This window comes from Cryptomeria japonica, chromosome 3, assembly GCF_030272615.1.
Source record: "Cryptomeria japonica chromosome 3, Sugi_1.0, whole genome shotgun sequence".
In the NCBI taxonomy this organism is placed as follows: Eukaryota; Viridiplantae; Streptophyta; class Pinopsida; order Cupressales; family Cupressaceae; genus Cryptomeria; species Cryptomeria japonica.
The window spans coordinates 297,356,985-297,374,190 of record NC_081407.1 but is presented as its reverse complement, the minus strand read 5'-3'; the positions used below and the strand labels follow the sequence as shown (position 1 = coordinate 297,374,190).

Genomic DNA, 17,206 nt, shown 5'->3' with positions numbered 1-17,206 from the left:
TTAATTATATGTTATTTATTTTCAATTTTTTTTATTGCATGTTTTACATATCAATTTTTTTATGTTTAAAAGAAAAAATAATTTGACTATAATAAATTATAATTGTCAAAATAAATGATAAAGTTCTATATTAAAATATTTATTTTTAAAAAAATAATAGTATATTATGTAATATAATACAATGATATATTATTTTAAACACTGAAATGTAAGTATATATCCACTTCAATGCAGAAGAGACAAATCAAACTAGGAATTAAGAAAAATTTCCCATTGTGAGTTATACTCATTTATTTAACTTTGAATCAATAGTGTTTGCCTAATAAACTACACATTGGGAGTAGATCCATGAAATCCACTTCGGATCTAATTGTTTTGGCCAATCAAATAGCCACAAATTTTTTTGTCAATTTTAAAACTTAAAAATATGCATATATACTATACAAAAAAATAATTTAATAATGAAATATAAAAAAATAATACATTCTAATTGATTAAAATAATATTTTTAGTTAATAAAAAGTGATTGCAATAGTACTAGCTAACACAAGTAGTAATATTGAGATAGTCCACAGTACATTCGAAGATTAAGTATTAAAATTTACTTTAAATAACTAGATAGGCCACAACATTAAATATGACATGTCCATCCTACGATTAAATGTTTAAATGAGTTTTGAATAATAGTGAGGTTCACAACATAAAAAAATGAGAGAGTCCACATGTGCATTCTAAGTTTAAATGTTAAAATTACGTTAGTCAATGGGCCCTTGGTTTCAAAAGGTGAACTGGATTTTTTTTTAATGAATCCACTAGGGATCAAGTCTACCCCAGTACAAGCTCTTGACATCATAAGTCCTGTCTTCCAAAAGCACGCTCTAACATTGCCTTCTTAAAACTAGGCTCTGACATCATAAGCAATGCCTTCTTAAAAGTAGGCTCTGATCTCATAAGCAATTTCTTCTTGAAAGTAGGCTCGGACATCATAAGCAATGTCTTCTTGAAAATAGGCTCTGACATCATAAGTAGGCTCTGACATCATAAGCATTAAAATTTATTTTGAAAATGTTCCAAACATGCAATATAAGAAAAAATATTAAAATTAGTTTTGAATAATAAGAAAGTCTACAATTTTAAAAATTAAATATTTAAATTAATTTAAAAAATATTATTATAAATTCTAAAGATTTAAATTATGTTGTAAAAAAACTAATCATACAAGAGCTGCAAGCAGCGTAGTTCCTGCCAAGCACAGGCAGTAGGAAATGTGATTGTTTTTTGGGCAACGCAATAGCAAGACGAAATCTATTTTATTATTATTGTTTTGATTTAATCAACAACAGATTTCAGATAATTATAAATTCAATTATCAAAGTCATGGGGAGAGAAGAGACATATCACATTGTCAACCGATTTAACATCAGCACAACAATACAGAGTGAAAGAAAGAGATATATATTTACATATGTTTGCCAAATGTCGGCTGCCTATTAACGATATTGTGCAAAACTAGTACAATGGTAATAAATTGTGTGATTTCATTTTTGTGTCAGTGGGCTTGCTTGCTATTGATCCTTTCCCGGATTTGCTGGCTGTTCTCAGCTTTTGCATTCAGGACCCTGCAAAATTAACAATATGAAGATTAGTTAAAATAGAAATCAGTTATTCTACGTCCATGACATGGGAATGTACAAAAAGCTTATCAATCTCAGGTGAAAATTTATCGTCTTTCTTGGTGATTTAAGTGTTTCCCCACTCTCTAATACATTTTGATCTTTAGGAATATAGCTCTGCTGTGCCTTTTGACTCTTCGGATCTGTGTACATTTCAGCAAGATGTGATGACAAACTAAAAACTGTCGATCGAATCTCAGAACGTGGCTGTGAGAATCCTTGCTCAGAGAAATTTGATAATAGTTCAGAAGCTAATGGCAATAGAGAATTCTTGTCCAACATAAAAATATGGCTCTGCAAGAAAAGAATCGTGTTTGATTAATAAAATGCATGCAATTATCTCAGATGCCACTGCAATGCATTTATTTTCACTAGTTTCTCTGTGTGATGATAATATGATCTCGAAAAGATCTAATTTTATATATTTCAAATATGTGGATCTGAATGATTTGGTTCAGCAACATTATGTAATTGAGAAACATAAAATCAAGCATCTGCAGATCAGAGATAATAGATCTGTGAGACTGATGTGTGCAGTCGATACCTTCGCAAATAATTCCTCCAACTGATTGGCAAGGGAAGAACCGGAACTAACAAACTGCTTCTTTGTGGGCCATATCTACAAAGAAAATTTCATACTATCAGAAAAATGACCATACTCTGTGCTAGATGTAACAGTTTGCAAGAACTCTATTGTTGAATGGGAGCCTGGATTAAAATAGTAGTTGAACTAAACCCGAAGTGCTATTACCAATTTAGATCCAAAATCTTCATGCAATATGCAAGAATATAATATTTTATAAATTAATCTTGACTTACTTGGCTTTACTATTAATTACAGTTTCCAAAAAGAATGCTTTAGTGTGAAAATGACAAACATGTCTTCCTAACTTTCTAGCTTATTGATCTAAGACTGAAGACAACAACATACACTTTATTGAAACTAAAATGGTTCATGCATTGAGCTAAAATAGAACACATTTTTCTTCGCAAGAATTCAAACCAAAACAGAGCTCTGTATCATTTGCTCTGAAACAAACTAAACTGGGTGCTAGTATATTAGCAGCAGAAGACACAAGCAGACATAGAAGCTTACTTGTGATTTGCATGAAGGACATTTGTAACCAGTTGGAGATGAGGATCCTTTCAAAAGTAGAAGCAAGCACCAATTATGCAAAACATCTGAGCACAATCCTTCCATGATTAGCCTTGTCCTATGCTAATAAATAATCTCATTCGTGTAAAATCAACGTTAGTGAAGTTTAAGGAAAAACATACATAAGCAGCCGAGCTGAGTGCCAGAGCGTCTTGAATGAGTCAGTATCTGCAAGCAAAAGCTACATTTTGGTAGGAAACTGCAACTGGAATCAACCATCCACTCTGCATATGTCCTCACCTATTATCCACCCATATACAATAATACATAACATCTTAAGAATGTCTCCGGGAGAAAGCCAGAAACAAGCCCACACCCCTAAATTATGCATTGTATTACAGAAACGAACAGAGGATACTCAATGGTGACTGCATGTAGTTTAGGTTCTATTTATCAAATCTCAAATTTGGGTTTAAATGGTAACAGAGAACGAGTACTGAATATCTCTATATATTATTTTCCACGACAAGAAACCCAAAAAATTGAGATTATGAACTGAGATCACCTCACAAGCACTGTGTTCAGGAAACCAGATGCAATCTCCACATACAGGAACTTTATGGGTACAGCAATATAGTTGTGTTTCCTGCACACATTTCAGCAAATCAACTGAAAATCGTTAAAAAGGAATAGGGTGAAGCACAGATTCTTAATCCTTATTTTTTCGCATATTCTTTTAGAGGCTTCGTGAATTTTGGAAAATGAAGCAAAGAATCAGAGGATACAATGATAGATGCATTCTAATTAAAGACACTTTGGCGTTCTCTCCTGTTGAGAACAATGCGAAGCCCTGCACACCGCAAACAACACCAATAGTTAAACGCCATAAAATTTATCAATAATATTTTGCTTAACTAATAAGCAAGTTCACGGGTGCTGAACATTAGCAAATGTAAAAATATTTGAGAACAATGATTTTTGATTGGTTCATGAGCATCGCATTAATCACTAGTTCGTGAAAGAGGCCTCCGCTATAGTCCCTGCAGGCAGGAACCCCCTCCCACCGCCGATGGAAGTGGTGTTATACAGGTTTCCATCTTCTTATACCTTTCATTCAACACACAAAATTCAAATTGTTAACTAGTGCACTTAACACTGAAAACACATCAATCAACACTATGCAACAAAAAAGATCTTGTAAATTGACATTTCACTCCCAACTTTTCCCTAAAAGTTGCCTTAAGAGATTTTCTATCCCAAATTCTTTATAATGTCTCATATCTGAAAACTTTTTGCAATTTTTTGGAGAATCAAAAGCAAATGATTGCTAAAATCAAAATGGACAAAACCACATACCAAGCAATATCAGGGTTGTCGTCTTTACAAATATGAGGAGCCTTGTAAACACTTCTGCTTTTTACACATTCAATATGGTTTGTGGGCTTTTGCCATATGGCAAGGTCACCCTTTTGAACAACCTTTTTCCAACACAGACGTTCGGCAACATCTTCAATTGCATCTTGCTCTGCTTTCAGGTCCTCTGGAGTTCTTTCCCAACCTCTGTGATGTTTTTGCTAATTAATAGGAGGACCAGATAAAATCTAATAGCCACCAGGTCTCAATACCCTGTCCACTTCCAATAAATAGATACCATCTGGTGGAAAAACCATAGGCCCATCAGAGACAATATGTAACTGCACTTCTTTCAAATATAAAACATGGAAACCAAATTTACACAGCCTTATAGAAATTAATAATTTCTAGAATACCGAAAACCAAATCATGGAGCAAAAATAATCATGATGGAATCAAAGATCCTACATACTTCTCAGGAATTCATGTGCACAAAGCTAGACAAATAAGCTTTAGTCCACAGTAAAGTATTTCTACTTCAACAGTATTTGCTTTAAAAAATTACCATATCCTTTCCATGGAATCAGACAACGAGAACAGTGAGCCATATCAAAGGATCTTGTTGGATATGGCATCCTTTCAGTAGCCATGATCCCAATCATAGCTGGGACCCCACGTTCCAGACCAAACTGCACTTGTGCTTCATGTGTATCCCTTGGCGCAAAGGACATGGTCAAAATGTTTCTTTTTAGCAGATACGCGCCCCAACTAGCAACCTGCAAACGTTTGAGAAAATGGATAAGCTTCCAATTCTGTTACCTGATATTTGTAATCAAATGAACAGGCAGTTTCAATTTCACTTGTTTACGCAAATAAAGATATATGCACAACCCTTCATAGGACAGAATGTAAAGGATATGTGTCTAGGAAGATACACAATCCGATCCATGAGAAATTTTAATTAGTTTCAAACAAAAGTTAAACAAGAACAGCTACAGTCACATATATAATTGCTTACGCAACAGATCTCTGTCGGAGGGGAAGTAAAGACAACTTATTTTTCCTATCAAGTCTATCTAGATATAGACCTTCTCATGAATTAAAAAGGATCTCACAAAAGGTTCTTAAGGCAAGAACATCTTGTACCAGAACTATTTAATCCTCTGAGATTAGCCGAAAGAGCTAACAATCTACAGATTTCGGCACCAAAATGTTAAGTTAGTAATAACCATAAAATTAAGGCACAAGTGTCTCGAGTACCTCCGTAAAAGATGCAGTGTCGCGGAAAGCAGAAAATCTGCATGCCTTCTGAGATGGTAATAATCGATTGAAAGATCTGTTTTCTATCCCCAGAGATATTGCCATATTTCAAAATCTTGCAATATAGGGACCTACGATGGTACTTACAAACAACCCCTCAAAAGATAAAAGGCTACTGCTATTTGGATTTCAACAAGCATGTAAATCAGGAAATACTAGTCATTGGTCTCTTACAGATCATTAGACTAGTAGAAAAAATCAAATCTTCCAAGAATCAATTAGTCCTTTCATTGCTATATACCATTTTACATTCTTTAAGCTACACCCATACCGTCCAAGAATCAGATAATCAAAACTTCCCAACCAGTTATGTTCTAAGTATACATTATAAAGCCTTCCGAGCTATTGGCGGCACAGAAATGACAATCCATATAATGATAAACAATGAATAGAAAAATAAACAGACGAGACAAGATAGAACACTCACTCCACAACCAGTGTCAATGGCATTCCTGATAGATCCATCTGTCAAAGGAATCAAATTATTGATGTCATCAATGTAAGCCTGTGCACCACGAGGAAACATGGTTCCACCACCTGGAAACCGGAACTTGTCGCCCTCAACCTGGTTCCAGTTCTGCACGGCCTTCTCTATCGTAAGTTCTCCGTGTGGCACATTGGCAAACCAAGTATAATCTCTACTTCTGGGCCATGAAAAGGGGATTTTATACCCTGGAGGAGCAGGAATGAGGCATTTAAGGACATCATTCTTTGCTGGGCAATGGCGTTCTCTGTACATCAGCTTCTCTCTACTATACTTACGAGATCTCACTGGATCTTGGCAAGGCGTGTACTCACTATACTTCATGCTGCAAGGCTTAAATGTCATTTTGCCTTCTGTAAGACTCTCATTACTCCCCACTGTATGGTGAGCATCGAAATCTAGTTTAACAGACGAAGATGATGGTGACAGACACCCAAGTTAGTCTTGGCCATGTCTGTTGACGGAGTCCTGGCGTTCTTCCAGGAACCCAAGAATTAAAACAGAACACAGAGCCCAAAGACTCCTAAGTACCAAGGTATTCTTCGATTCTTGGAATCAGCCAGCAAGTGAAGCTTGGGAGATCCATTGTACCCCTTCCCCATACTGCCTTCCTGCAAAAATCAAAACACCCAAATGAATACCTTCGGCAAACTCGTTGAAATCTGCAGATTTAAATTGTTATCTCATTCTATGCTTAGCATATTTATTCCTATATTCTATGCTTTAGTGTGAAAATGACAAACATGTCTTCCTAAATTTCTAGCTTATTGATCTAAGACTGAAGACAATAACATACACTTTATTGAAACTAAAATGGTTCATGCATTGTGCTAAAATAGAACACATTTTTCTTCGCAAGAATTCAAACCAAAACAGAGCTCTGTATCATTTGCTCTGAAACAAACTAAACTGGGTGCTAGTATATTAGCAGCAGAAGACACAAGCAGACATAGAAGCTTACTTGTGATTTGCATGAAGGACATGTGTAACCAGTTGGAGATGAGGATCCTTTCAAAAGTAGAAGCAAGCACGAATTATGCAAAACATCTGAGCACAATCCTTCCATGATTGGCCTTGTCCTATGCTAATAAATAATCTCATTCGTGTAAAATCAACGTTAGTGAAGCTCAAGGAAAAACATACGTAAGCAGCCGAGCTGAGTGACAGAGCGACTTGAATGAGTCAGTATCTGCAAGAAAAAGCTACATTTTGGTAGGAAACTGCAACTGGAATCAACCATCCACTCTGCATATGTCCTCACCTATTATCCACCCATATACAATAATACATAACATCTTAAGAATGTCTCCGGGAGAAAGCCAGAAACAAGCCCACACCCCTAAATTATGCATTGTATTACAGAAACAAACAGAGGATACTCAATGGTGACTGCATGTAGTTTAGGATATATTTATCAAATCTCAAATTTGGGTTTAAATGGTAACAGAGAAGGAGTACTGAATATCTCTATATATTATTTTCCACGACAAGAAACCCAAAAAATTGAGATTATGAACTGAGATCACCTCACAAGCACCGTGTTCAGGAAAGCAAATGCAATCTCCACATACAGGAACCTTATGCGTACAGCAATATAGTTGTGTTTCCTGCACACATTTCAGCAAATCAACTGAAAATCGTTAAAAAGGAATAGGGTGAAGCACAGATTCTTAATCCTTATTTTTTCACATATTCTTTTAGAGGCTTCGTGAATTTTGGAAAATGAAGCAAAGAATCAGAGGATACAATGATAGATGCATTCTAATTAAAGACACTTTTGGGGGATGGACTTGCAGACTTTCAGTCTATAGTGAGTAAAACAAAATAATGGAGTGAAGACTTTCGGATTAAGCATTGTTTTGGCTGTCTAATGGATGGCAATGATGAAAATATCAGGACACACGGACCAATTGCCATAACAATTTAGCAGGAGAGGAAGATGAGCAATTCCCAAAACAAGATAAGATGGCAATAAACTAATCCTCCACATAAACCATAAAAATTCTCCAACGCTTAGCAAATCACTGCAATTCTCTAGGTAATGACAATAGAAATTGCAGATCACAGGGCTGCTGATTGTTCACAAACAAGGGCAAAATTTAAGGCTCCCAAAGAATATAATAAACGCAGCCTATGGAATTTAATAATGCCAAAACAAAAAACCCTAATCGCCATGTATCCATGCTCCGCTGGCAGCCTAAAAAAATGGAAAGCTCAATCATATCATCATTTCTATATGCAAAACTGAAATAAAGTTTAACAGAGATGAAAATTTTAACAATGCGACTACGAATCCATAGCAGAAACCATCATACCAGGCCTGTGAGCTAACACGTCATTTCCGAATGAAAACCCTTATCGACAGCTAGGTGATTCGAATCCATACTCCGCAATTTGTCTTGTGATTTTGCCAAATGTTACTTTCACTCCGCAAGCACTTTCTGTCATCCATGTTTTTCTATGCGCTCTGTCAAAGTCCCATTTTGGCGGCCCTGCACCTACTTCTGGAGTCGTGCGTTCTCTCCTGTTGAGAACTGTGCGAAGCCCTGCACACCGCAAACAACACCAATAGTTAAACGCCATAAAATTTATCAATAATATTTTGCTTAACTAATATTAATTAACACCCCACGTTTTCGGAAAAACCCTAAAGTTTCTTGCAATGCAAATTTTAATTCTATTTAACTACAGGGATTTGTTAGACGCACCTCACAGAGAGATGAAGAAGTCCAGGAGAGAATCAGTGGCTAGACCAAGAAACAGTGTAGAGGGCTACGGAGATGCAGTGGCTCACATTGGAAAGATATCATGATGATGTGGGTGCGCAAGTCAGGTTTGATTCAAACGAAAGGACTTATCGGGTAAATGTAATAATTTGATGTCTTTATCTTCTCAGAAATGGTTTTTTTTTTCATAGATCTGTAGAAGGGAGAAGGAAAAGCAGAGATGTTCACTTGGATCAAATAGTAAAAGGAAGTAAGATAATTAGTTTTTTTTCTAGGCATTCTTGTGCATGACGGAAAATGTACTGGATTTTTTAAAATGGGGCAGATGTGGGTACTGATTTGAATGGAGATTGCCGCAATGCCAGTGTAATGCAGCTGCACCAGATCTTGCGAATCGATATGCCTAAGGGAAGAATGGCAATGGTTTGTAAAAGCAAACTAATGCATCTCCCAGCATATGTACATGTTTTGAATATTTATGAGATTGTTGAGCTTGGTATGCATTGGACATCTGAACATAAAGCAGTTTCAGCTTTCCACTACAAGCCAATCTCATCAAACTCATAAAAAATCAAAGTATGTGAATATAGTGGGAGTTCCATTGGTCCAGCTTTACAAACCATTATCATTCTGTCCTTGTACATAACAATTCTCAAAGTCTGGTGTCTTAGATATTGCATCCCCAAATATGAAAAAACTTGATATTGCCTTCTCCATTCAGATAATACATACCCACATCTGCGGCATCTTCAGAAAACCAGTAAATTTTTTAGTTCTACATTAAAATGCTTGAAAAAAAGCTAATTGTCTTGTATTCCCTAACTCTTTGTCCTAAGTGAGTGTCTCTCATTTCCCATCTCTGTTCTGCAGATCTATAAATCAAAACAACTAATTTACTTGTCTGGAGAAGATAAAGATTTGCTATTATAACAATTACCTGATAGGTGTTTTTCTCTGGATCAAACTTGATTTCCCATCCCCAACATCATGATATCTTTTCTTGTATTGTAGTATATTTTATCAAGTTCTGCAAAGTAAAGAATATGTGGTTTATGTCATTAGAATGTAAGAATGTGCTCTTATCTTATTTTATATATATTTGCTAATTTTAGATCTTATATTATATTTATTTGTTGATTTTAGAAATTAACAAAAAATTGCAAAGAATGAAGAAGTTATATTGTTTGTATATCTGCTAATATTGATTTTATTTCAGTTCATATTGTTATAGCTTAATAAACTGGCTGAAACTTTGTAAAAATATTAAGATAAAAATAATTTTTAAAAATTTCTAAAATTGTTTAAAGGGAGCAACTATTTTTCTTTTTCTTATTTAATATTATATTCAGCATCACTTGCATCGCCCCATTATCTGCCTTCTAGAAGATGTACAAACCGGCCATTACTGACCTGTTCTGCTGTGTGAACTATATTCTTTATCGACTTCATTTTATTTCTAATAACTATGTTGGAAAATCAGGCCTGCCAGCTATTGGACTGTGGTGAGTGGTCCTATAAAAGACCAAAGTTGGTTTGGAGGTCGTAGCCAAGCTAGGTTATTTTATTTTCTGTTCTCTCGAATGAATGAAATCTATGTGCTCTTTCTTCAATAACAAGTCTGAAAAGGCGTTCAGATTCAAAATATAAAATTTTGTGGTTATAATAGAAATGTTTCAGATTCAAAATATAAAATTTTGTGGTTATATTAGAAATGTTCAGATAGTAGTATGGTTATAAAATTTGGGTAATTCAGAAAATTGAGGGCTATTTCAGCCATATAAATTCGATAGAAGTAGATGCAGGGAAGCTTTATGTATGGCCAGAAGTTTATCCGCATATGTTCAATGTGAGCAAATGTTTATCAATGCAACTAAGCTTTTGCCCACGACCTTTAGGGTTTATTATATTTTATAATAATATATTTTATAATGTTTGAGAAATAAAGATTATGTTTATTATGTTTATTTTTGTTATTACAATGTAAAAAATTGTCAGTCTTAATTTAAGTGTTTTTTCAATCTTTACATTAATATCATAGCAATTAAAAAAAAGGTGACCAGGTTGTATTGCTTGCATTTCTATTAAACAATAGGTGGGTATTTTAGATTGAGTTAATATTAATTATTATTTAAGTTCATCTTATAATTGTTTGGTAGGATGGTTAAAAAATTGACAAAAAGTTTACAAGAAACTTTTTTAATAGTTGATAATTGGACCTCCATTGTGCTACAAGTGGGAGTAGTGAGTGGTAATGAAATCATATTTATAGTTGATGGAATTTATAAGGGTGAGAAAAATTCCATAAGGATAATGTTGCAAGTAGATACAATAAGAAATAAAGAACTAATAAGTGTTCAGGAAAAAGAGGAGAGGATGCATGATGATTTGTATAAGGTGTTAAAAATAATTATAGTATATGCTAAAAAAGAAGTGGTAGAAGTAAGGGGAAAGTGTGATGGTGGGATGAAGCTATAGGTAAACAAGATACGTTATATTAGAAATGGACTTTCCAATATAGAAAATTTGATAGGTGAAACTTGAATAAGTTGGGGAAGAGCAAAATAAAAATGCAAGTTGTTGTTTCAATAATGGAAAACCTATGGTTGGAAGAATGCAATGATGAGAATTGTGAACACGTCTTAAATTTAGGGGGGCACACATTCAGAAAAAGGTGCTCAATTTGGAGGACACTAACAAGTGTAGTGATGCAACAAAAGTTATTGGTGAGAAATTAGATTTAATAAATAGGTCGTTTAAGTTTATAATGCATTCAATATTAAGTCAAGAAAATGATTTTAGGTTGAAGGGATGTGTTATAGAAACTAAGAAAATACATAGAGAAGAAATGTATAAGAAATGAAGTGCTAAATGGAGTTGAATAAAGGAGAAATAAATTATAAACCATTATAAAATAATGTGGTGTAAAGTAAGGTGAATCAAGAATGGATGAGGAAGAAATTTGACTTAATCTTTTGGCTAAATTGAAGACATTTATGATCAGTTGTTTATCATATGCATGTGATAAAGGGGAATAAATAAATTCATGATCATTGACTATAACAAGTATATAAGATATATGAAGAAGATTAAAAAAAAGAAGTAACTTGTTTCGAAAGAACAAAAGTGAAAAGAAGAATGCAAGACATTCAACTACAAGATAACTTGTAGCATCAAAGTATATGAATCGTAATTGAATAATATTGATAAAGAGAAATCACTCACATTTTTAAAACCCTAGGAGTTTGATGCAAGGACATTATGTATGTACTACAAGCAGCCCTATTTTTTATTATTATTTTTAGTTTTGGAAGTTACCACCTCATTAGAGAATCGCCAAGGGAGATACCATAACATTGGCATAAATGTTAAATATTGTAAAAGGGTATGGGCATGGAAATAAGGGACCAAAAGAGGGTCTTAAATAGCCATTTAAAAAAAAAACAATGTTTGATAAGAAATTGAGGATAGTTATGCACACAATTTGAGATGTACAATAATAACAAGAGTTGTATTTCTCTAGAACTTCTTTATCAACTAATATGTTTTGTAATGGTGAGATCAAGGGGTTCAAATACCATAAAAAGTGCTCTGATTTTTTATAAGTAAAAATATATCATTGCATCTAGTATGGACCCCTTTTTAAAATATTAACCTCTTCTATATTTCAAAATCTCTTTAATGAAAAACTAGCTAACACCGTGCATTTTATGCTTGATTGTTTTCTAATATTTCAATGAATACATAAGTTTTTACTAAAATTTTAATTTCCATACATCCTGAAAAATTAAATAAAAAGAGACATATACCCCCTCAATACTTTGGGAACTAATAAAAATAACTTAAAAAATATTTTGAATGTGAAAAAATAGAGTCTAGTTTAAAAAATTAAAATTTCTTCGAAATTTTAATGAACGAGAAAAAATAAGACAAATATACAATACATGGTGTTTTGACGAAAAAAGAGATAATAGTATCTTTTTGTCAAAAATAGATATCAAATTTAAGATAACAATTAAGTGATTTTTATTTCCATTATAGAATGCCTCTCAACATCAATTACAACTAAACTATATCTTGATATTGTTTATTGTTCATAGTTAATGGTTTTCAATTTATGGTTGAGCATTTATAGTTTTGATTGATCTAATTTTTTTGGTTAATGATTAGATTTGCAATATTTACATTATGTTGTTTTGATCAGTTAAACTGGGAAAGGGCTTGAACCCTTACATAGCAATCTACCAGTATAAAAGAGGGGTCTCACAAGCTATGAGATAGACCAACACTAAGGCCTAGGACAAGCAAAAAATCTAGAACAAGACAAAAACCAAAAAATGGACTGAGAACCGAAACAAAAAAAATATCCCCCTGGAGACACAAATAGATTTTCTTACAAACTAGGGGATCTCACAACTTTTCATTCATGGCTAAGTATATTAAGATTATCCCAAAAAGAGAGCCTTTTTAATTTGCTGACCTCCTTGGAAAAAGTAACAACTATGAAATCACCATTTCATAATCTTTTTTACTAGACAACTCCAAAATTCTAGCACCAATCTCAATAGACCTCTTTCTCTTGGAATGTTTCCTATCTAGCTCCTACTATAGAACCCACATCAATGCCTTTGTCATATTCACCAAATACTTGATAAAGGAAACAATCTCATCCAAATTATTCTTTAGTGAATCTTCAATATCCTTAAGAACAAAGATAGACCTCTCCATATTCTTGCTTTATCACTTTTAGATAATTAACATCTTCTTCCAAGGATTCCCATTTATTGAGTCTCTCGACAAGATCATTATCCATATCCCACACCACCTCATATTTATCCTCAAAGGACCCATCCATAGACCTAGCATCTTCTTTAGCCATAGCCTCTAGCTTATTGATATTATCTTTCATAGTAGTTAATTGAGCCAATAGCCATTTAATGATCTCATTAAATTTATTATATAAAATGCATAACTCATTCATCTTATTATAAATCTCTTCTAAACCAAGCTCTTTGAAAGAAAAAATAAGGGAATGAGGAGGGGAGACTCAGACCAATGAAAAAGGATTGGTGGCTAACCTAGATGCATTAGGAAGGGAATCATCAAGGTTCCATTCACAGGAAGTGGATCAAGAGAAAGAAGTATCATTTTAAATGACTTCCTCATCCATAATAGCAACAACACTCTCCCCCTTCTAAGACTAAGTAGGGGTTTCAATATTTTTTAATTTTGGTAGTGCATTGATGATTGTCATGTGAGGGAAAATCCATGATGAAGGGATAACACATTATGTTTTCACTAGGCCACCACAACTGAATAAGTAAGGGGAGAGAAATTATAGAAAGAAAATTCATCTTTAAAAAGTGCCTAAAATGGTTGAGCATAGCCAAAGTTTGAGAATGGTACCTTTTAAACCTACAATATAAATTGTTGGCATTTTTTATATAGATTGCATTAATGATATGTTGTCATTGATATCAATTCAACCAGTAATGGTATTCATGTTATTGTTGATATTGTTGTTTTTGATATTGGCTAGTAACTGCTAGGAAGAGATTTGTGGAAGATGTTGTAAACCAGTATGTTAAGTTTGTGAGTTGAACCAGTAATCCAGTGTAAAGGGTTCAACCTTTCTATGTCATGTAATAGGTAAACCCTATCAGTTGTTAAACCCTAACTGATCAAGTTTGTTGGTTTATTATTTGATGAACGGTAATGATGGAGACACATGTGATCATTGTGTAAGGATAAGTTCATATTGTTTTAGCGTGTTTGTTTGTTGTCTAGGGAAGGAGAAAAGTGGATTGCATCTACTGCACAACGTGTGATGAGTTACAAAGCCTGATGAAGCGGTGATCATGGAGCGGGTGGAATTTTCTTGAAGAATGTGAAGAAATTGTTATGATTTAGAATGGTCAAGATTGTACTGACTTGTTTGTAATCTCGATGATGAGAATTAGGTTTTTATTGTGTTACCGACCTTATTGATTTGTATTTAAGGTCGATGAAGGTGTTTATAAAAGTTGTTGACAAGATTGGCAGAAACCAAATGAGTGTGTAGTTGCCTAACCGGTGAATGGATCTGCACTTTGAGTAAAGGTAGATTGAAGCTTAAAAGGATCCGATCAAGCAAATATAGTGCTATTCAGACAGATCAAGAAAATGTGTTGTTTTCTAACAATTATAGCAGAAATGAAATCCCTTAACTGGGTAAGCTCTAACAAGCTTCATTACTTATTAAATCCTCTAATAAGGTGGTCCATTAGCTTGGATTCTTAAATCCTCTGGCGAGGTTACTCCTAACAAGGTATTGTGCTTTTCATCAAGGCATATTTGTAAATCCCTTAACCGAGTGATTCCTAACCGGAATTAGTTCTTAACAAGCTTGGCTCCTAACAAGGCAAACATCAGATGAGTTCAAATAGCTATCCTTGTGAGTCTCATCTCACCGTGGTTTTTACCTATTTGGGTTTTCCACGTATAAACATTTGTGTCAAGTGGTGAATGTTTTTGTGGTTATGATCTTATTTGTTGATTTGGTTAACTTCTGATAAGGCATGCTAAGTAGAAGCATATAGAGTTGAATATGTTGAGTTATGATTAAGCATTGTTGATGCTTACAAGATTGAAGTTGTTTAGTGTTAAAGTTGTCATAACAGTCAAACCGGTTGATGTCAAGTATTCTTATGAATATTGATCTTGACTGTGATATGTTTACTTTGTGTGATTGAATTTGAGTTTGGAAAATTTGTATCAGTTTTTCAGTATACTGATTCACGCCCCCCCTCTTAGTATTCTACAAGATACTTATTCTTTCATCATACCATCAATTGGTATCAGAGCATCTCATGTCCTCTTTAATCTAAAAGCCTAACATTTAGAGGAAAAGATCTTGTCGATCATGATGAAGAAAGAAGGTCCAAAGTTCAACAAAGATAACAATAGAATATGGAGTGATAGAATGAAGATTTACATTAAGAGTCTTGGTAGTCAATATTGGCATCATATAGAAACTAAGTATATTACACCGACTAGAACCCTCACTAATGATCAGAAGAAAGAACAACAAGAAAATCATCAAGAATTAGAGGCTATTATTAGTTCCATGTATGATGCTAAATATGTAGATGTTCATGACCATGAAACTACATATGAAGTATGGAAAAAACTTGAAGAGATTTATAGTGGTGATGAACATGTTAAGATTGCTAAAGAGGAGAGTCTAAGAGGAAAGTTTGGTGACGTAAGAATGTTTGAAGGTGAGAATATCCAGAATTATGGTAAAAGGATAAAAGGGATAGTTGGTGAAATAAAGAGTGTAGGAGGGAAAGTGGAAGATGCCACAGTGATTAGTAAGGTACTGAGAACCCTGCTATCGGTGTATGCTATCCGAGTTGCAGATATTCAGGAGCTGAAATCCATTGACAAGACAAAGGTAACTCTTGACTCTATTATTGACAAACTTATTGCCTTTGAATTAAATGGCTATGATAGTAGTGTACAAAAATTAGAATCTGCATTCAGAGCTTTTGTCTCTAACCCATCTGCGAGAAGAAGTAGAGATACCAACCATAGCTATGAATCTAGATCCAGTAGAGATGCTGATGATGAAGACAACTTAGTGGAACTTGAAGCATTGTTGGCAAAATGACTGCCTAGAGGCACTGGTAAATATAGAGGTAAGCTACCTTTAAAATATTTTGCATGCAACAAGATTGGTCATATAGAAGCTAATTTCCCTAATGGTGAAAATGAATACAAGAGAGACAAATTTAAGAAGCATAAGGGTAAAGGAAAGAGAGATTGTCCTGTAGCTATTGATAGTGGTATTACTGATGAAGAATCTGATGATGATGCTAGTGAAGATATTGTGTTTGTAGCTATTAAGGAAGAAATATCAAATCAGAAGGCACTAGTATCCAAGATGGATAACTCTGATGATTGGATCATTCATAGTGGTTGTTCACATCACATGACAGGTGATCGGAGAAAAATTCGTTCCTTGAAGGAATTTGATGGCGGTGTTGTCAGATTTGGCAATGACTCACCCTATATGGTAAAAGGTAAGGGAGTTATTTCTCTTAATGGGAATAGTAGTGTTAACGATGTCTATTGGGTTGAAGGCCTAAAGCACAATCTTTTGAGTGTGGCACAACTTAATGATAAAGGATACCCACTGGAGTTTAGAAATGGTATGTGCAAAATTTTCGACAACAAAGGTGAATTGATTGCAATCGGGAAACAGACCAAAGGTAATCTATTTCATCTTAATCCTAAATTTAGAAACTATTTGATTGAAAAAATAGATGATAGTGGGCTTTGGAATAGGATATTTTGTCATATAAATTTTGACAGTAAGAGGTCTACCTGAACTAGAAAAACCGGTGAATGCTCTTTGTAAAGAATGTCAGTTAGGAAAGATGTCTTCTTCAACTTTCAAGAGAAAGTCCTTCTCAATAGAGAACTTGTTAGATTTGGTTCATACAGATCTATGTGGGCCAATCAGAACAAGAAGCATTAAAGGTGACATATATTTCATGATATTCACTAATGATTG

The 17,206-nt window shown here is 34.1% G+C and overlaps 1 non-coding gene across 1 annotated transcript; it reads right to left on the bottom strand.

Moving 5' to 3' along the window:
• Positions 1-1,293: 1,293 nt before the first annotated feature.
• On the bottom strand, positions 1,294-9,138 carry LOC131062711 (probable methyltransferase PMT17). The gene is made up of 13 exons (XR_009371983.1): positions 8,635-9,138; positions 8,242-8,472; positions 7,453-7,533; positions 7,070-7,187; positions 6,888-6,973; positions 5,870-6,537; positions 4,688-4,898; positions 4,126-4,423; positions 3,335-3,876; positions 2,952-3,069; positions 2,770-2,855; positions 2,218-2,292; positions 1,294-1,967 (listed from the first exon to the last, which is right to left on the bottom strand). It is a non-coding gene; the product is annotated as a probable methyltransferase PMT17 (transcript).
• Positions 9,139-17,206: the final 8,068 nt, after the last annotated feature.